General features: G+C 48.9%; 1 protein-coding gene across 1 annotated transcript in view; it reads right to left on the reverse strand.

The window, feature by feature from the left end:
* HS3ST2 (heparan sulfate-glucosamine 3-sulfotransferase 2) overlaps window positions 1-20,603 on the reverse strand; it is a 110,635-nt gene that overhangs the window by 24,282 nt on the left and 65,750 nt on the right. The gene's annotated exons all lie outside the window — the stretch shown is intronic.

The raw sequence follows: 20,603 nt of genomic DNA on the forward strand, positions 1-20,603 counted from the left end.
GGCTGTCTCTTTAACAAGAAAGAGAGCAGCCCTCGCAAACCCATGGAAACTTGCATATTGGTAGATGAAATAGTATCAGTACTAACCTGTATTGAGACCCTTGGGGGCAGGCACGATTCTAAGCATTTTTCTATCTAGCATCTCATTTAAACCTCCCCCCACCATCACTAGGTAGGTATGTGTATTAACCTTATTATTCACATAAGGAAATTTGGTGCAAAGGAATAATTTGCCAAAGACACAGGGTACGGATTGGGGAAGCCAGGATGTAAACCCAAATGTTACAACCCTGGTTCCTGTGCTGTAACCTCCAGGCTATGGGTCTCATTAAAGTCAGGCAAGACAAAGGTGCCTGCTAACACAATTAATATTTAATATTCTTCCATAATTTATAGACAGTTCAATTAAAACTTCAATAAACGGAGAGATGGGAAATCATCACACGAGAAAGACATCCATACTTCTCCAGTTACTCTATAAATCAAATGTAATACCAATCCGAATCCCAAGAGGATGTAAAAAATTGAATTGGATATTGCAATTATAAAGTTTCTTGTGGATGAATAAATGAAAGAGAAGAGCCAACACACTGTGTGAGAAGGAAGCATCATGGAGCAGAAGCTACAGGGTCATGAAATATATATGTTAAAGCCACCGTAATTGAAACGGTGTGGTTCTGGCTCAGGAATAGGCAAACGGATTAATGGAACAGAATACAAAATCAGAACTAAGCACAACTATTAAAAAACAAATGATGGAGTTCCCGTGGTGACACAGTGGAAACGAATCTGACTAGGAACCATGAGGTTGTGGATTCGATCCCTGGCCTTGCTCCGTGGGTTAAGGATCCGGCGTTGCTGTGAGCTGTGGTGTAGGTTGCAGACCCTGCTCAGATCCTGCGTTGCTGTGGCTCTGGTGTAGGCTGGTGGCTACAGCTCCGATTCGACCCCTAGCCTGGGAACCTCCATATGCTGTGGGAGTGGCCCTAGAAAAGGCAAAAAGACAAAAAAACACAAAAGTTAGAAAAATACCATATTATACACGATATCTGCTTTTCATATGTGTGTGTGTGTGTGTGTGTGTGTCGGCTTGAATATCACAAGGGAGAACGTATGATGCCTTGATATGCTGCTGTCCCCACCTCCACCAGCTAGGTGTAAAAATACATGACCTGCTGTTCTTGGTGACTTTTCCTGAAAGAGGTGTAGATAGAACAGCCTGTTCTTCGTTATTCACATAGAACCCTTCCCCACTTTGCACCCAAAGCATTTATAAATTCTAAATAGGAAACGGTAGAGATAGAGTCCATTCCAGCCAAACAACTTATAATAGCAACTTCAAAGAAAAAAAACAAGGTATAGATGCCTAGTTATATTGAATGCTATGTAAGAGCAGGGGAGGGTGGGCTTTCGGGAAGGGAAATGAGGGTAAAGGCTGGAGGGAAACTCCGTTTTTACTATATATCCTTTTCCAATCCTTTGACTTTTAAAAAAAATTTTTTTTTGCACCTGCAGCATATGGAGGTTCCCAGGCTAGGGGCTGAATCAGAGCTGTAACTGCCAGCCTGCAGCATGGCCCCAGCAATGCTAGATCCTCAACCCACTGAGCCAGGCCAGGGATCGAACCCGCACCCTCACAGATCCTAGTCAGGTTCCTTAACTGCTGAGCCGCAATGGAACGCTGACTTTTTTTTTTTTTTTTTTTTTGGCCACTCCCATGGCTTGTGAATGTTCCCGGGCCAGGGACTGAACCTGTACTACAGCGGTGACCCAAGCTCCTGCCGTGACAAAGCTGGATCCTTACTCCACTGCGCCCCAAGAGAACGCCTCCTTGGACTTTTTCTGTCAAGTGCATTTTCCTTTTTTTTTTTTTTTCTTTTCAAATGAAGAGAGAAGAGGAAAAATACAGCCAGTGAAGGCAGACATGCTTCCCTGTTTTGCCACTCACTCCTGTACAGCCCTGGGCAAGTCACTGACCTCTCCGTGAGCCTCAGTTTCCCCATTCCGGGGGAGAAAGCAGACCTTCCTCTGCAGGCTTGTGGAAAGGATTGGAGGTGTTGTGTGGAGGTGATGGCAGGTGCTTCGTAGGCGCTTGGTGGCTGTGGTTGTTTGGATTAACCTTGTCCCTGCCTGAGACTGCAAGGAGAGTTGAAGCAGAATGTAATTACCCGTGTTGGCGCAAAGCCAGGATACCTGAGTCGTGCAAAACACGCTGTTGAATGTTCCATCAAGATCTGTAAGTACACAGAGCCGCTGAACATACCCTGTGCTTTCCCCCAGGGTTCGGGAAGTAAAATGCATTTTACCATGGCGCATCTGCTCGTTTTTTAAAATTCCACAACTAATTAACCAGAATCCCCATCAGCCAGCTCCGTGTGGATTAACCAACCATGTCCGCAAACCCTGGCCCTTTTCTGTTCAACACAGGCGGTGTCTTCTCCCCGCCAGGACCTCTGGCGAGATGCGGGATGCCTGGGGCGGGGAACACAGACACCCGAAGTTTCATTAACCCACTGGAAGGCGCTTCTCACGCAGCAGGTCCGTCCGACAGCTCTTTAACGTTGGGAAGGCCCAGGAACTTCGTGGTGAAGCCCAGCCTCTCTGGAGTTGATCTGACCTGGCTTCTAATGCTGCTGGATCACCTCGTAACTGAGAAATTGTGGGTAAGGTACTTAACATCTGCAAACCTCTGTTTCCTCCTCTATTTAATGGGGCCAATGAGGGTGCCTACCTCATTGGATTAGTGTAATCATTAAGGGATGAGAGGTAAAGGCAGTTGGCCCCCCAGGGTTTGTTGCTCAGCAAGGCCTCAGAAAATGATACCCAAATAAAGAAAGACGGAGGTGCTTTTGCACGAGTCCAAAGAAAGATTCTGTCCTCGCGCAGACAATAGAAAAGCCACCTGTTGCAGAAAGATGTACAGACCTGAGCTCTTCCCACTGTGGCCAGAAAAAGCAGTCACAAAGGACAGGCACAGTGTCCTTGGTGTTAAGCCTCTAAGTAATTTGCTTATCAACTACCCTCAAAAGGAAAATGTGGGGGAGGGCGATTGAGCGAGGGGGAGGGACTGGGAGCCTGGGGTTAACAGATGCAAACTTTTGCCTTTGGAATGGATAAGCAATGAGATGCTGCTGTGTAGCACAGGGAACTCTATCTGGTTACTTGTGATGGAGCAAGATGGAGGATAATGTGAGAAAAAGAATGTACGTGTGTGTGTGTGTGTGTGTGTGTGTGTGTGTGTGTGAGACTGGGTCACTTTGCTGTACAGTAGAAAATTGACAGAACACTGTAAACCAACTATAATGGAAAAAATAAAAATTATTAAAAAAAAAAGAGAATGTGGGTTTCCCATTGTGGTGCATTGGAAACAAATCCGACTAGGAACCATGACGTTGTGGGTTCGATCCCTGGCCTCGCTCAGTGGGTTAAGGATCTGGCATTGCCGTGAGCTGTGGTGTAGGCTTCAGACATGGCTGAGATGCTGAGTTGCTATGGCTGTGGTGTAGGCTGGCAGCTGCAGCTCCGATTAGACCCCTAGCCTGGGAACCTCCACATGCCATGTGGTGTGGCCCTAAAAAGCAAAAAAATAAAATAATAATAATAAAAAAATAAAAACATAAAAGAAAAGAAGAAACAAAAGAAAATGTGAGGAAAACCATTTAGAAGTATGATTGTAATATGGTCAAAAACAGTACAGTTTCAGGGGTTTTCAAAGAAACAAAAATAAAGCAATGCTCCTTTAAGAAGAAAATCCTTTTAGAAAATCCCAAAGTCTGGTTATTAATGCGATTACCTGATAGGATCTCTCATGTGTCAACATTTTTCAAGGGATGGGCTGTCATATAAACGTAACTAATTATTATTTAATTCTAAGCACTTAGGTGAAAAGTAATTTTTTGACTAGCAAGGTGGTCAAAGAAGAGACGTCAGAAGATTTTTTGTTTTTCCTTTCTGATTGTACAAAATTGTCATGGAGGAGACACGGATTTTTCCTCTTTTTTTTTTTTTTTTTCTTTTTTTCTTTTTCTTTTTTTAAGGGCTGCACCTGAGGCATATGGAAGTTCTCAGGCTAGGGGTCAAATCAGAGCTTCAGCTGCCAGCCTACATATACCACAGCCACAGCAATGCCAGATCTGAGTGGCATCTGCAACCTACACCACAGCTCACAGCAACGCTGGATCCTTAACCCACTGAGCAAGGCCAGGGATTGAACCCAAGTCCTCATGGATACTAGTTGGGTTCTTAAACCAGAGTCACAATGGAAACTCTGATTTTTCCTTATTATATCAAGAATCTTGACCTGGATGAAGGGGATCCCTATGTAGCTGCTACATTTTGAATCGAACCTAAGAACAGCCATTGCTCCAAAAGCTGCTCTTGAGCCTGTTTTTTTTTTTTTCTTTTTAAGAAATATTTTTGTCAAAAGGCCATCTTTTCCCCGAAAAAGGTTACAGATAATTTTCCAAATTGCAGGTCTTATCCCACCTCCTAGTTGTGGTAAAACCCTGCGGAATGCATCAAGCATGACCCCACAGGAAACAATGATTTCGGTGCAGTGAAAGCTCAGGCCTGAGTCGTGATCCAGTCTCCACCACACTGAACAAGTCACTTCAACTCAGAGTCACTTTCAGAGTTTCCGTTGTGGCTAGGCATGTGTCCATGAGGATGCGGGTTCAATCCCTGGCCCTTGCTCAGTGGGTTAAAGATCTGGGGTTGCCACAAGCTGCAGCGAAAGTCAAAGATGTGGCTTGGATCTGGCGTTGCTGTGGCTGTGGTGTAGACCGCAGCCACAGCTCCAATTCGACCCTTAGCCTGGGAGCTTCCCTATGCCACAGGTGCAGCCTTCAAAGAAAGAAAAAAAACCCAAAACACAAAACTCTCTGAGTCACTTTCTACACATATGAAAGGGAGGAAAATATGTATTTTCTACAATGGATCATTTTAACCCTAACACTAATTTGAAGTGTTGACAGGGCTTGGTGAAGCCCAGAGAGCTAGTAACACCTGACGTCTAGGTATTTCCCAGGGTGTGTTTCTGAAAGGAGATTAGCATTTGAATCAGCAAACCTAGGGGCCCTCTCTTTACTCTCAAAGTGCCAGGACCTCAGCACATCCCTTGAGGGAACAAAAAGCCAAGGAAAGAGGAATTCTCTCTCTTCTTGGGCTGGGACATCCCTCTCTTCCTGCCCTTGGACTTCAGGGCTTCTGGTTCTCAGGCCTTCAGACTTGGACTGAATTGCACCAGCCATCCTGGTCCCCCAGCTTGCAGACAGCAGACTGCGGGACTTCTCATCTCTGTCACCACGTGAAGCGATGCCTATAATAAATCTCCTCTAAGACATAATCTATATATATCGGATTGGGTCTGTGTCTCTGGGGAACGCTGGCTGGTACAGCCTCTGGCAGGGCTTCTTGTCAGGGCTAAATAGCTTGTCTGTAAAGTGTTGGCACAATGCCCCATGTGGGAGCGATGGAGGGGCTGGAAGGAGCACGGGGACCCGCTGCAGGGCGGGGAAGGGCAGGCCGAGGACAATGCAGGACAAAAGATTTGAGAGGTCTCCTGGGGGGATGGGGGGATGGAGGGATGTAGGGCAAAGGCTGACACTCGAACCCCCAGAAGGTCCAGGGGCTCTGCTGACGTGCGGGGATCCGTGATGCAACGGTGGCATCACGGCCATCGGAACAGCTTTCAGATGGGAGGGACAAGCCAGCCAAGGAGAGTGGAGCAAGTGTCTCCTGGGCTTCTTGAGTTTGTTTTTTTGGTTTTGTTTTGCAAAAAAAAAAAAAAATCTTCGAAGCCCAGTTCACATTCTGGATAGCGTCAGTGTCCTCATTGGGCCCACCACCTAAATGAGGGTCCAGCCAAGGGAGAAGTGGGGTGAAATCCACTCACCATGGGTTTTACTAAGTGTCTCTCCTGCAGCTGAGTTTACTGGGAGTGGTGCCTTTGCCTGTTTTATTTTTATTTTTATTATTATTTTGCTTTTTAGGGCCGCACCCGCAGCATAGGGAGGTTCCCAGGCTAGGGGGTCCCATCAGAGCTACAGCTGCCAGCCTATGCCACAGTTACAGGAATGCCAGATCCGAGCCGTGTCCATGACCTACACCACAGCTCATGGCAACGCCGGATCCTTCACCCACTGAGCAAGGCCAGGGATCGAACCTGCAACCTCATGGTTCCTAGTTGGATTCATTTCCGCTGTACCACAATGGGAACTCTGCCTTTGCCTGTTTTTAAAGAGGCTTTGTGGTGACCCTGCCTTCATACAAAGAATCCCCTTAACCGAAATCTGGGCCAAACGTGGCTCTCCAAAGGCTGGCCATCCAGACGCATGTCCAGTGCCGTGGGATGACCTCACCCTTACTTTACGGCTCCCCTCCCCAAGTTGTGTGTCCCCAGAAAGGTTTTCTGTCGATCCGTATCAGAGAGAGAGAGAGAGAGAAAGAAAAGCTATATTTCAGTTTGTTTATGGCTCTAAAGCATCTGTTACTTTGCTGTGTTTTGCAGGGAAACTTGGCATCTCATATTCATAAACCCGGCTGCTTTGGGTTTAATTGTGTAGCTAACTCAAGCTATAAAGTGGGATCCGTGGTGGCCTGGAAAGATTTTTGAGGGAGAAGGAAGTGAGCCCCCAGGGCAGCTTGACTAAGAAGATAATCGTGTGTTAACGGCACCCCCTGTAAGTGATGCATATGTATCTCTCAGTCTCAGGTGTGAAGAAGGCTGGGTCCCACATAAGTCACAAGAGAAAGGCTGATTTTTTTCTTCCTTCCTTCCTTCCTTCCTTCCTTCCTTCCTTCCTTCCTTCCTTCCCTCCTTCCCTCCTTCCTTCCTTTTTCTTTCTAAGGCTGTACCTGCAGCATAGGGACTGGGGGTTCCATATGCTGGGGGTCACATCGGAGCTGTAGCTGCCAGCCTACACCATGGCCCCAGCAACTCGGGATCTGAGCCACCTCTGCAACCTACACCACAGCTCACGGGAATGCCGGATCCTTCACCCACTGAGCGAGGCCAGGGATCGAACCTGCGTCCTCAGGGATACTACTAGTTGGTTTCATTACCACTGAGCTACAGCGAACTCTGGGAAAGGTTGATTTCTGATGACCTGACCCTGGGAGATGGCCAGGCTGGGCCAGAGGTGAGTGTGTTTTTTTTTCGGCGGGGGCGGGGGGAGGTCTTTCAAAATCTCGGAGTCCCTGGCTTATGGTAACTAATGACCAGATGGGACTTGTGTTATACCCAAGACCTCATCATTTCCTGATGCCACCAGGTCAGGTGGGTAGGTGCTACTCCTCTAAGGAAAGGTCTCCACTTTATCCCCAGTGCAGGAGCATCTCTGATAAACCTCTGGAATGACGTGGGATCTCCAGGGACGGGCAGCGAGGGCCCTCGGGTAGGAAGTGAGATTGGAGGGCAAGAGCCCCAAGTTCAAGGGCTCTGTTCTCCCGAGGGTTTTCGTTGCTTCTTTCAATTCCCTCTTCAGGGACTGTGCCTGGAGCTGGCCTCTGGGGGTTTCTTCCTGTATTGGAGGCTTAAGGGAACAAGGATGGGAAGGCTTTCTTCCTCCAAGCTACCTGTTGCAGATCCTGCAGTTAAAGAGGCCTAAATGGGGTAGGGGGTTGGTGCTGTGGTTGGGGGTGGGGTGTCACATAAGAGTGAAAAACACAATGGGGTCCATCTGAAGTTGTATGAGGAACAAGGAATGACAGTCAAAGTAGATGTCTAAGTGGGGTCCCATCCTGCCTCCGTTTTCACAGGGGATACAGCGGACAGTAAATATTTCTTCCTTCTTTCCACCCTACCCTCTGTCTTTCTTTCTTTTCCTTCTTAGGGCCGCACCTGCAGCATATGGAACTTCCTAGGCTAGAAGTCGAATCGGAGCTGCACCTGCCAGCCTACACCACAGCCACAGCCAACACCCGATCGGAGCTACATCTGTGACCGACACCACAGCTCATGGCAATGCTGGATCCTTAACCCACTGAGCGAGGCCAGGGATCAAACCTGTGTCCTCATGAAGACTATGTCGGGTTCTTAACCCGCTGATATATGTGAAAATATATGGGAATATATGAAATACATGGGAACTCCATTATCTTTATTTTTCTTCATGTTACAGATGGAAAACCTGAGGTCAGCTAAGTAACCTGAGGTCATCCAGCTCAAAAGTGGCAGAGGTTTGAACTCAGCTCTGGAGGGTGAAACTGGGACCTGGCACCCAGGGAGGAAATGTAGGATGTGCAGCCTCTTCTACCACGGAGTCCTGGGCCAATGGCCATGGTGACTCCTGCCAACGCTTGTCCTGTCGTGGAGAAGTATCGTGAATGAAGCTTCTGCATTTCCTTCTCTCTTGGCAGGAGCTCAGATGAACCTGCATTTGAAACTCAGCTTAACCTGTTACTAGGCTGTTCTTAGACAAGTTACTGAACTCCTCTGTTCCTCAAGTTACTTATCTATAAAATGGAGATGGTGTTTCCGTCGTGGCTCAGCAGTTAACGAACCTGACTGAAATCCATGAGGATGCAGGTTCGATCCCTGGCCTTGCTCAGTGGGTTAAGGATCCAGCGTTGCCGTGAGCTGTGGTGTTGGTTGCAGACGTGGCTCAGATCCTGCTTTGCTCTGGCTTGTGGCATAGGCTGGTGGCTACAGCCCCGATTTGACTCCTAGCCTGAGAACCTCCATATGCTGTGGGTGCGGCCCTAAAATGAGAGAAAGACAAATATATATGTATATTATATTATATTATATATATATATATCACTCTTACTGTCCTGATATATTATATATAAAATGGAGACAATAAGAGTAATACATCAGAGGGTTGTTGTTGCAAGAATTAAATGATATAATATAATGAAATAGATCATGTGAAGCCCTTAAACTGGTCTCTGCTACATAGTGAGCATTCTGTAGGTTAGATGTCAGAATTAATTCCATGGTGACATCTGGGTCAAGTATGGCTCAGTTTCTTCCCGGACCCTGTGTTTCTCCCTCTTCCACGGTCTCTGTGACTTGCCTAGAAATGGAGCCCTTACCCCACCGGCGCAGGTCCCACCGGTTCTCATTTCAGGAGACAGGGCTGGAAACCACCCCCTGGCTTTTCTCAACTCGACTCAGAAGGCAGATCCAGGTTGTCTCTGTGGCTGGCTGGTTGGCTGCCCTAACTTTTTCTGCAGTCTAAGGAGAGCACTTAGCCCCCAAAGTCAGGTTCAAGGGGTGGCAGGAACTCGTGGAATGCCTATTTTTGGTCTTGGGTTCAAGATGCCTTCTTCAATCTAGCTTCACTGGGAATACAGGGAGAAACTGTATTTTCACTTCCACCTACATCTATTTTGAAAATTTAGTTCAGGAAGTAAGCAGGGGTGGGTGTGATTACTTGCTAACCTCAAACCTCAACAGAAGGGAAGCATACAGTTCAATGATCATTTGCTATTTTATTCTTAAGCCAAAAAAAAAAAAAAAAAAAAAAAGCAGAGAGAGAGAGAGAGAGAGAGAAAAAAAAAAAACCCAGTTAAGTGGTTATTGCAGCCATTCTGTGACTTCTTAAGAACCCCCCCTCCCCGCCCCAGACTAGGGGTCCAATCGGAGCTGCAGCTGCTGGCACAGCCACAGCAATGCCAGATCCAAGCTACATCTGCGACCTTTACCACAGCTCATGGCAAAGCCGAATCCTTTAACCCACTGAGCGAGGACAAGGATCGAACCTGTGTCCTCATGGATACTAGTTGGGTTCATTACCATTAAGCCACGATGGGAACTCCTCACTTCAAGTTTCAACTGTGCTAACTGTGATGCCTTGAACTTCCCATCCATCATCTATGGCACAGGCAGACCTTCCACAATCAGCTCTTCTATGTCGCAGCTTTTTATTTTTATTTTTGCCATTTTTAGGGCCACTCCAGCAGCATATGGAGGTTCCCAGGCTAGGGGTCGAATCGGAGCTACAGCTGCCAGGCCACACCACAGCCACAGCAACGTGGGATCTGAGCCATGTCTTCAACCCACACCACAGCTCACGGCAAGGCCGATCCTTAACCCACTGAGCGGGGCCAGGGATCGAACCCGCAACCTCATGGTTCCTAGTCGGATTCGTTAACCACTGAGCCACGACAGGAACTCCAATGTTGCAGCTCTTCAAATACGTCTATCTTAGAAGTCTCTTGTCCTGGCAGAATTGCTCCTTTTCCTCCAGTCTTTGCCCATTGGACTACTTGTATTTTGTGTTGTGGTTTTTTAAGTTTCCTGTGGCCTCTCTGATATACCTAGCTCTCTGTTAAAAGGTATGAAATCCTCTGCATTGCCGGGCTGATCTGGGCAGCCCTTGCCCGACAGCAAGGCTGGTGAACATTCCCTCAGCTTCTTCTATCCCTTGTTTGTGTCTCATGACTTTCGGAGAAGGAAGCACACCTATTCAACGTGTTTGGGAATTGGTGTCTGTTTGCAGTTGATAATATTCTGCCAGCGCTAGCAAGTGATCTGAATTTGCCCCAAATGGAACATATGGTTCACAGGATTGTTGCTATGGTCTAGGAATCTTAACGCAGCCGAGTTCACCTCCTTTGCTGATCCCCAAGACTTTCTTTGGAAATCCCACATATGCTATTTTTTAAAAATGAAGTCAGCTATAAAGAGTTGCATGTGAAAGTTCGCACTTACAAACCTTTGGCAAGGGTTTTGAAACAACATCCACAGCCACCAAAACCACGAGAAGGACCAAATCAAATGAGTTCCCTGACCACCTCCCCCACCCAGACTACGGGCTGCCAGGGTGCCGCCGGTGTGCCCCATGCCACTGGCATGTTCTGGAAAAGGTTTATGAAAGACCAATGAGATGGCGAGGGAGAAGAGAAATGAGCAAAGGACCCACGGTTCTTGCTATTGCAGGTCTTGCACATAATTAAGTTAAGGCAAATGGAATGGATGGAAAGCATCCATTCCTGAGATGCTAAGAAGTGTCTTCTCCAGCTTCCCAAGGTCCCTGGAATCTTCCTGTCCTCATTTGGTGGGCAGTTAGGATTCAGCCGTGGAAGTTAGCTGTCCTTAGGAAAACCTTCGTTCCCATGCCTGCTGGCTTCCTGCAAGCTCTGCTTTCTCTCAGCTTGGTTTCCTTTGACTCGTACCATTCTGACATGGCCAGACATGTGTTCTGGTGCCCTCTTTAGAGTATGGAGGGGAGGAGATAGATAATGTATGAGCAGTGCCCCCAGAGCAGCCCTTGGAGCCTGCAGGGTTCATGGGGATCCTGCCAGATCTCCTCCCAACAGCACCCTTGTCTGCACTGCCCACCCAGGAGGAAGAGCATTCTCTCAGGTCTTCCTTTGTGTCAGGGAAGGAAGGGACCCTGAACTGCCCCGAGCACCTGTTAATGCCACGAAAAGGTTAGAGGTGCAGATGCTTGCCCCTCCCCCACCCCAGCCCTATAAGGGAACATGCTTTATTATTCCCATTTTGCAGATGAGCTAAGTAAATTCATTCCCAAGATTGCAGTAGTAGTAGATGGCAGAGCTAGGGTCTGAACTGAAGTCTGTCCCTTGGCTGCAAGGGACAGAAACTCAACTCAATCTAGCTCAAACAACGGGGGAGCTTTTTGCTGCATGTCGTTTGGAAGGCCAGTTATTCATCTAGTCTCTGGTCCATCCTGGTCTTGGGGCTCAAATGTATTCTGGAAGCTCTCTGTCTCCAGCAGTCGGCTCTGCTGTCCTTGGTATGTTGGCTTCATGTTGTAGCCGCTTCTTCCCTGTGACTGCTAAAGAGGTCCACTGATCCCAGAGGAAGAGAGACTAATTTCTTTCTTTCTTTTTTTTTTTTTTTTTTTTGGTCTTTTTACCTTTTCTAGGGCCGCACCTGAGGCATATGGAGGCTCCCAGACTAGGGGTCTAATTGGAGCAGTAGCTTCTGGCCTACAACAGAGCCACAGCAACACGGGATTCGAACCACGTCTGCAACCTACACCACAGCTCACGGCAACGCTGGATCCTTAACCCACTGAGCAAGGCCAGGGATCGAACCCACAACCTCATGGTTCCTAGTCGGATTTGTTAACCACTGAGCCACGACGGACACTCCATGTATCGTATCTTAGGGAAGTGTTGATTGGTCCAGTGTGAGTCACATGACATCCCTGAGCAAATCATAGTGTTCAAGGGAGAGAGTTTCCTGATTGACCAGCCTAGGTCACATGCCTACCTCAGTGGACGGGGTGCAGTCTTATATACGCCGCATCCAGGACCACATGGCACGAAGGAGGTTCCCCAAAGGGAAATCAAAGTCTAGTACCAAGATTGGATGCTAGGCTAGAAAAATCAATAGATATTGTCTGCACTTTTTTTTTTGTTTTTTAGGGCCACACCCATGGCATATGGAAGTTCCCAGGCTAAGGGTCTAATCCGAGCTGCAGCAGCTGGCCTACACCACAGCCACAGCAATCCGCAATGCCAGAACTTTTAACCTTCTGAGTGAGGCCAGGAAATGAACCCGTGTCCTCATGGATACTAGTTGGGTTCGTTACCACTGAGAAACATTTTTTTTTTTTTTTTTTTAATGGTTGCACCTGCAGCATATGGAAGTCCCCAGGCTAGGGGTCAAATTGGAGCTGCAGCTGCTGGCCTATGCCACAGCCGCAGCCACAGCCACACAGAATCCAAGCTACATCTTCAACTTTTGCCACAGCTTGCTGCAACCCCGGATCTTTAACTCACTGAGCGAGGCCAGGGGTTGAACTTGTGTCCTCACGGACACTATGTTGGGTTCTTAACCCACTGAGCCACAACGGGAACTCACACACTTTCGGATATCACAGCGTTTCCCACACCTTTACAGAAAGAAGACAAATCAAGATAAGAGACTTAGAAAATCAGAGCACTTCCTCATTCATTGGATTACTCTTCAATACCTAGGTTGGCAAAATGTCTTTAAATAGTCCCAGAGGCTGGGCTCTATGCTGTAGGGAGTTTTGTGGGGCTGAGAGGTGGGGGGCTCCTTGAGCTCTCGCATCCTGACCTACCCAGTCCATGGCTGGCAATTAGGGGCTCTGTCCCAGGCCAGCATCCCCTGAACGCTGTATGGGATGCTTGGCCATGGAAGAGCCCCAGGCCTTGGTGGCAGAAGATGTAAGTGGCTCCCTCAACCTGTCTGGGAGTCCAGGGGATGATTTCAGACTCACACATACTTGGAGGAAGGATTCGGCCGTGGAGTCGCTACCTCCAGATTAATTTACACTCCAGCGGCCCCCAGAGAGGCTGACAGACTGATGGATGGCAATGCCTGCTGGGTGTGCAGCCGCATTAATGCTGCCACAAATGCAGCCTGTTAGCTCTGGGTTCCTCTCCTTTCCTCGCCACACCCTGGACACAGTTAATCTCATGGAAAATGGGGCCAGCTCCCAGGGCCATGTGTACTCTGTGGCAGATCCCTAGGGTGGATACCCAATGGGGCGACCGACAGAGCCCCCAGAGGATGCTCACCCCCTGCCTCCATCCATCATCTGCCTGCATCCTTCCAAGGGCACGGGACATGCCAGATTCTGCAAGAGGAGCTTGAGTACCTTCCCCTGGGGAGCTTGGTATCAGTTTGGAGGGCAAGAGAATCTCAGCATCACACCTCCACCCTGCAGGGGATCAGGCTATTGAAGGCTGCTCAGTCTACAACATACTGAAGCTCTTGTTGGATTCTGTTGGAACCCAAAGAAATAATCAGTCAGATGGGTTATTTGTTCAGAAGGCAGAGGCCGGGCGTATAACCAGAGCCCAGAGAACCTGTGCAGAGGGTCCTGGCACTGGCTGATGAAGGCTCGTGAGAACAGAGCCCCAAATGGCCAAGGGAATTTTTCACATATCCCCCCCTCCAAAAAAAAAAAGACTGTCACGGGACTACATAGCTTGATTTGGGGCTGATGCCCAGGAGACCTTCTGCACCCCCCTCCCTTCCTTCTCTGCCTTGATCTCCCAGCAGTTCCCCCTTCCTCACGCCACTCCAGCTTCACTGGACACTGCAGTTGAACAGCCAGGCACACGCCCACCTCAGGACCTTTGTACGTGCTGTTCTCTCTGCATGGGAAACTCTTCCCTCGGAGCTCTATGCCTCCCTCACCTTCTTCAAGTCAAATGCACCTTCTCAGGAAAGACACCCACAACCATCTTAAAATTGCAACACCCCTCCCCCAGCCCTCTTTTTCATTTCTTATTTTCTTTTTCTTTGCCTCATTTACCACTTTCTAATATACGCTATAATGCACTTGTTTCTGTTGTTCAGATCAAGTTCTGCCCCTGCTTAATATACAGCATTTCTCTACGGCTTACTTGGTGATTGGGGTGGTCCTTGGGCACAGCATGAATTACCATTGAGTCACAGACTAAAAAGTGTAACCCTTTCCAATCTCTCCTGCTTAATCAAAGACAAAATATTGGAGTTCTCTTATGGCACAGTGGGTTAAGGCTCCAGTGTTGTCACAGCAGTGGCTCGGGTTGCTGCTGCGACATGGGTTTGATCCCTGGCCCAGGAACTTCCACGTGCTGCAGGTGCAACCCCAAGAAAAGGTGGGGGGGTCAAGGTCTCAGTTGCTGTCAGCATGTCTCTAATACGCTATTCTCCATTTTTAACAAAAAGAGAGCAGGTCTCAGGCTCTGAGCTTCCAGCAGGCAACAGTGTCTAATCAGAATCTAAGAATATAATTTTGTGTTTGTTGTCTTTATTTCTTTGACAAAAGATACAAGTTTTCCACTTACCAGTGATAAAAAATTCACTTTTTTTTTTTTTTTTTTTGGTCTTTTAGGGCTGCACCTGCGGCATATGGAAGTTCCCAGGCTAGGGGTTAAATCAGAGCTGTAGCTGCTAGCCTACAGCACAGTCACAGCAATGCCAGATCCGAGCCACGTCTATGACCTACTGCACCTCACAGCAATACAGACCCTTAATCCACTGAGCGAGGCCAGACATCAAACCTACATCCTCATGGATACCAGTCGGGTTCATTACTGCTGAGCCACAACGGGAACTCCACAAAAGCGCAATTTCTAAATAATTTAAGTAGAAAATCCAAGCACCTGATACTAGGAAAATCATGAAGGAGTTACAGGAATGTCAGTTTTGGAAATCGTGATGTATACAACAGATTCGAAATATCCTTTCTTGGTGTGCTCAGCCTTTCACGATCGGGCACTTGGTGCAATCTCTGACTAACTCTCCCGAGGCACCTCAACTCTGGAAATACAGGAGCATCTAGGATTCTTTTGGCATTTTGTGCAGTTTCACACATCTGTACCCAGAAGGAGCATCCCAGCATTATCTTCCGGGTGAACTCTTGCTCATGCTTAAGGAATCAACATCAGCATCACCTCCTCTGAGAAGCCCCTTGCAGTCCCTCTACGAGAGATGGAACGCATCCTTCGCTTCTCTCTGCCACCTGTCTGCCTCGTGTATCCCTGTGTTGTTGCACGAATTACAAGGCACTTACATAGGCAAGAGCTCCTTGAGAGCAGAGGCTGCCCTAGTCCGCTTCACAGCTGCCAAGTACAGTGACTAGCGCACATCAGGTGCTACATAAGTGCTCAGTAAAACACAAACTCATGGACCCTCCGCAGGACAATCTGATTGCCTGGCTCTTGGGGCTTAGGGTTAAGTCTGGAACGAAATCCAAGCGGATACTGGCCTGCACCCTCTTTGGGGTACATCCTGACCTTAGGATTCACTCAGGTTCCTGTCCTCTGTCCAAGTGTGACTCTCCCGGTCCAGCTCGAGGGAACATGCACTCTCCCCTGTACACTGAGTCACCTGGCCAACTGGATGTGTCAGAAGGGACCCCCATTTCCCTGTCCACTTATAACCACGTGAAAAGTCCTTAGTTGGGATAACACTTGTGGTCTCTCTCGCCACCCTGCACTCACTCCTCACGTTGACTTAATTAGCTGGTGAATTGGGAAGAAGTACCCAACCACAGCAACCGTCCCCAAGCCCTGCCAGAACCAGCTACCCCCAAACAAGGGCACTGCCCAACCCGCTGGGCCATCGAGGCCAGAGGGACAGCCCGTGGTGGGGCACCCACAGTCCCAGCTATGCTGATGACCCAGTGTGAGTCTAATTCAGCAGGACATCGAGCCTGCTCTGGTGACCCCATTCACAGCCACTTTCATCCGTGACAGAGCTGACATTCTGATCGCCATGTGTATGACTCGCTCTTGGTCTCCCTTTGACTCAGTTGGTTCTGCCCTTGGGAAGGGGAGAGAGGAATGCAAGCTTATGCATCGCCCTCCTCCCCGCCCCCACTTTCTTTTCCTTTTCATAGTCGCTCCCACACCATATGGAGGTTCCCAGGCTAGAGGTCCAGTCAGAGCTACAGCCGCTGGCCTACACCACAGCCCCAGCAACTCGGGATCCGAGCCACATCTGTGATCTACACTGCAGCTCATGGCAACCCTGGATCCTTAGCCCACTGAGTGAGGTCAGGGACCTAACCTGCATCCTCACAGACACTATGTTGGGTTCTTAACCTGCTGAGCCACAGTAGGAGCTCCCGCCCCAACTTTCAACCAGGGATAATGTCTTGGAAGTCTAGAGAAGCCAGGAGCCACAGGGTCATGCAGGGGACATGGGATGGAGTTGCCAGGGGTTCTGCAGTCAGGACCCAACTGGGGATATGCTATGGAAGACTAAGTGCCCTCAGAGGCTGTATTTTGCCCCCAACTGACACCTAAAGGTGGCTGCCAAAGCCCCAGAGTCCCAATTCCAAGAATCAAAGGGATCTGATTCGTGTGGGAATCCTACCACGGCAAGAACTCACCCTTCTGGGTCCGCTCATCTCCCTTTTCTGCTTTCATCTTTCTGAGCCCCCAGTTCCAACCACTCATGGCACCCTCACCCTTCTTGTCTTTGGCATCCAGGTGTAGTGATTAAGGGCCAGGCTCTCAGAGTCAGACAGACAGGCTGGAGTTTGATCAGAATCCCTTCCACTTACTGCAGCTGGACCAGCCCAGGGATGGCATCTCCAGGTGTCTCAGCTTCCCTGTCTTTTTTTTTTTTTTTTTTTTTTTTTTTTAATTTTTGCTTGTTTGCTTTGGCTACACTCAAGGCACGTGAAAGTTCCCAGGCCAGGAATCAAACCCACACCACAGCAGTGACCAGAGCCGCTAGAGTGACACCACCAGATCCTTAACCCAGGAGGTCACCCATCAATTTCCCCTTCTTAAGAAGAGCAATAGGAAGTTCCTGCTGTGGCTCAGTGGAAACGAATCTGACTAGTATCCATGAGGATGTGTGTTCGATCCCTGGCCTCTTGGAGTGGGTTAAGGATCCCACTTTACTGTGGCTGTGGGGTAGGCCTGCAGCTGCAGCTCCAATTCAGCCCCTAGCCTGGGAACTTCCATATGCTTCGGGTGTGGCCCTAAAAAGCAAAAAAAAAAAAAAAAAAAAAAAAAAAAGAGTAATAACAATAATACTGACTGCAGGGTACCATCTCCGCATGATACCTGGCACACAGCAAATGCTCTGTCAATGTTGGCTGCTGTAACAATGGTCCCGCTAGCATGTTTCTGCAGCCTTGGCCTCTGACACCCTTTCTTCTTCCTTTTGGTACAGACCCCCAGACTTCAGCTGGAGGAAGAGTCCTGCCCACTGCATCCGCCCAGCCCTGGGGGACGGAGCTCACGTTGCCTCCTCACAAGGTACAAGGATCGGGCAGGTCTCAGACTATCCCGATACTGGCCAGGTTCTTGGGGGTGTAAACCCTGAAAATTTCCCGAGGATGAGGGACTCAGAACACTAGCCCTCTTTGATGCCAGTGGTCTAGGGACATAGGATCCAGGGACCTGAGAAGAACCAGCAGAGCTGTCATTAGTCCAGCTGGTTCAGCTTCCTGGGGCTCGTGGGTACAGCAAGTCCCAGGCCTTGTCTGGACGGTGACAGGTTCCAGCCCCAGCAGCTGCCTCTGCCAGTTCTCGGCAGTGCTATTCGCTGTGAATAATGCCTCTTCCCAGACAGCATATGGCCTTGGCAGAGTTTGGCATTCAAGAGGCACAGCCTCACAGCCCTGTGGGCCCACAGCCCAAGATACTGAGGCCAAGTCAGGCCACACGGGGAAGCATGGGTTGGGGGACCAGAAGGAGGATCACTGTGAACCAGGCTCAAAAAGAGCAGAGCACAGGTCCCCCCAGAAGGCTGGCTGGTGTAGTCACTAAGGAACAAATTCCCAGCAACTCCAAAAACCTGGAGACTGGAAGAGTGACAGAGGAATACTCACATTCTAGATTTTTCTACTTATTAGAAGACGAGGGAGGAGTTCCCGCTGTGGCTCAGTGGTTAATGAACCCGACTAGCATCCATGAGGACGCAGGTTCAATCCCTGGCCTTGCTCAGTGGGTTAAGGATCTGGCATTGCCGTGAGCTGTGGTGTAGGTCACAGATGCACCTCTGATCCAGTGTTGCTGTGGCCATGGCGCAGGCCAGCAGCTGCAGCTCCAATTCAACCCCTACCTTGGGAGCCTTCATATGCCATGGGTGCGGCCCTAAAAAAAAAAAAAAGAAGACTTATGGTCACGGTAGATTGATGGTTTGCAAAAATGGCTACAATCACTCCCCTTCTGAACCCTCCCACAATGACGCTAAACTGGGTCACATGACTTCCTTAGGCCAATAGGATAGGAGCAAATGTGAAACATGCAGACACTTGAAAAGGCATGCCCTCTCGCTGCTCCTGGAACTCCATGGACCCCACTGAGTGCTCCCAGGCTAACCTGCTGGAATAATGGAAGGCAAAGTGAAGATAGGTCCCCCATCATCTCAGGTGTCCTGGACCAAGCCACTGTCCACCAGGCAGCCCAGTCCACCCACCAACTGGCCACCAGTGCATGAGCAAGTCCAGCCAAGTTCAGGTGAGCCTGGCCCAGACCAGAAGAACTGTTCTTGGGCCACAGTGCCAACCTGCAGAGTTGTTGAGCTTACGAAATGGCTGTTGTCTTAAGCCATGGAGTTTTGGAGTGGTTTGTTACACAGCAAAAGCAGGTTGAAACACAGGGACTCTGTGTTGTGAGAGATCACTAGAGTGGACGTGGCTTAATTCAGCTAGACTCTGACATATCTGTTCAGAACATGGTGGGACGGCCATTGATAAAATTTAAAGCTGAAGGGAGTGATAACAAATTCAACATGACCTGTACCACAAAGAAAAAGCCATCTCCCATGGCTCCCTCTCTTCCAGTCTGTATCTGTCACCCAAAAGTTTTAGTCGGACATAAGTTGAAATAAGCGAAAATGGTACAACAAATTTGCCACTAAACTGAGATAAGATTTTTTTTTTTTGTCTTTTTCTGTCTTTTCTAGGGCCGCACCCTGGGCGTATGGAGGTTCCCAGGCTAGGGGTCGAATTGGAGCTGTAGCTGCTGACCTACGCCACAGCCACAGCAACGTGGGATCTGAGCCAAGTCTGCGACCTACATCACAGCTCACAGCAACGCCAGATCCTTAACCCCCTGAGTGAGGCCAGGGATCGAACCTGCAACCTCATGGTTCCTCGTCGGATTCGTTAACCACTGAGCCACGACGGGAACTCCAAAGTGAGATAAGATTTAATGGACATCGAAATGCCTACCATATGCCAGGCTTTGGACTTGGTGTTTTAAACATGCTTGGTTGCCTTGGCCTCCACCGCCCCCGTAGAACAACCTGCTAGATGGATTCTGTTTTGCAGGTTCTGAAGCCCTGGATCAGAGAGGAGGTGGTGCTTTCCCTGGGAGTGGCGGAGCCAGGGTTTGGAATCTGCTCATTCAAAGTTCAAGTGTTCTCATGACACCATGGGATCCCTACTCCAGCGAACCCCTGCTGCCCACTACTTACGGTCCAGGTCCTTTTCCGAGTACTCTGCATAAAGAATTTATTCCAATGGAGTTCCCGTCATGGCTCAGTGGTTAACGAATCCGACAAGGAACCATGAGGTGGCGGGTTTGATCCCTGGCCTTGCTCAGTGGATGAAGGATCCGGCATTGCCGTGGTGGGCTGTGGTGTAGGTCACAGACATGACTTGGATCCCGTGCTGCTGTGGCTGTGTGGTGTAGGCCGGCGGCTACAGCTCCAATTGGACCCCTAGCCTGGGAACCTCCATATGCTGCAGGAGCGGCCCTAGAAAAGGCAAAACGACAAAAAAAAAAAAAAAAAGAAAAAAAAAAAGAATTTATTCCTCAACTCTAACCCAGTGGGGTAGTAGGAATTATTGTTATCATCACGGTCCAGATGAGGAAGCTGAAAGCTTAAGAAACTTGTGCGAGGTCACATATCTGACACCAGGCCTTCTGCCTCCAGGGCTCCTTTTCACCAGTGTGCTCAGCACCAACGGCTGAATGGCTCAAAGTCCTTATATAAATAGCTCCTTCTCATTTTACCTCTTAGAAACCAACACGAAGGCCCTAGGCAGGGAAGCAGACCGCTTAACAAGTCCATGTTTTGGATTCTTTGGGATGAAGTTGGGGAGAATCTTACGATCAGGGTTCCAGAGCTGCCCCCTCCTTCATTCTCAACAGATCAGGTGAGTCGCTGGTTCGGGCACCTCCCTGGGTCAGGCAGGTAACTGGTGGGGGCTGATAGGGCTGGTGGAGAATCCCAAGCTGCACACCTCAAGCTGA

The sequence above is a fragment of the Sus scrofa genome, chromosome 3 (assembly GCF_000003025.6).
Source record: "Sus scrofa isolate TJ Tabasco breed Duroc chromosome 3, Sscrofa11.1, whole genome shotgun sequence".
NCBI lineage: Eukaryota > Metazoa > Chordata > Mammalia > Artiodactyla > Suidae > Sus > Sus scrofa.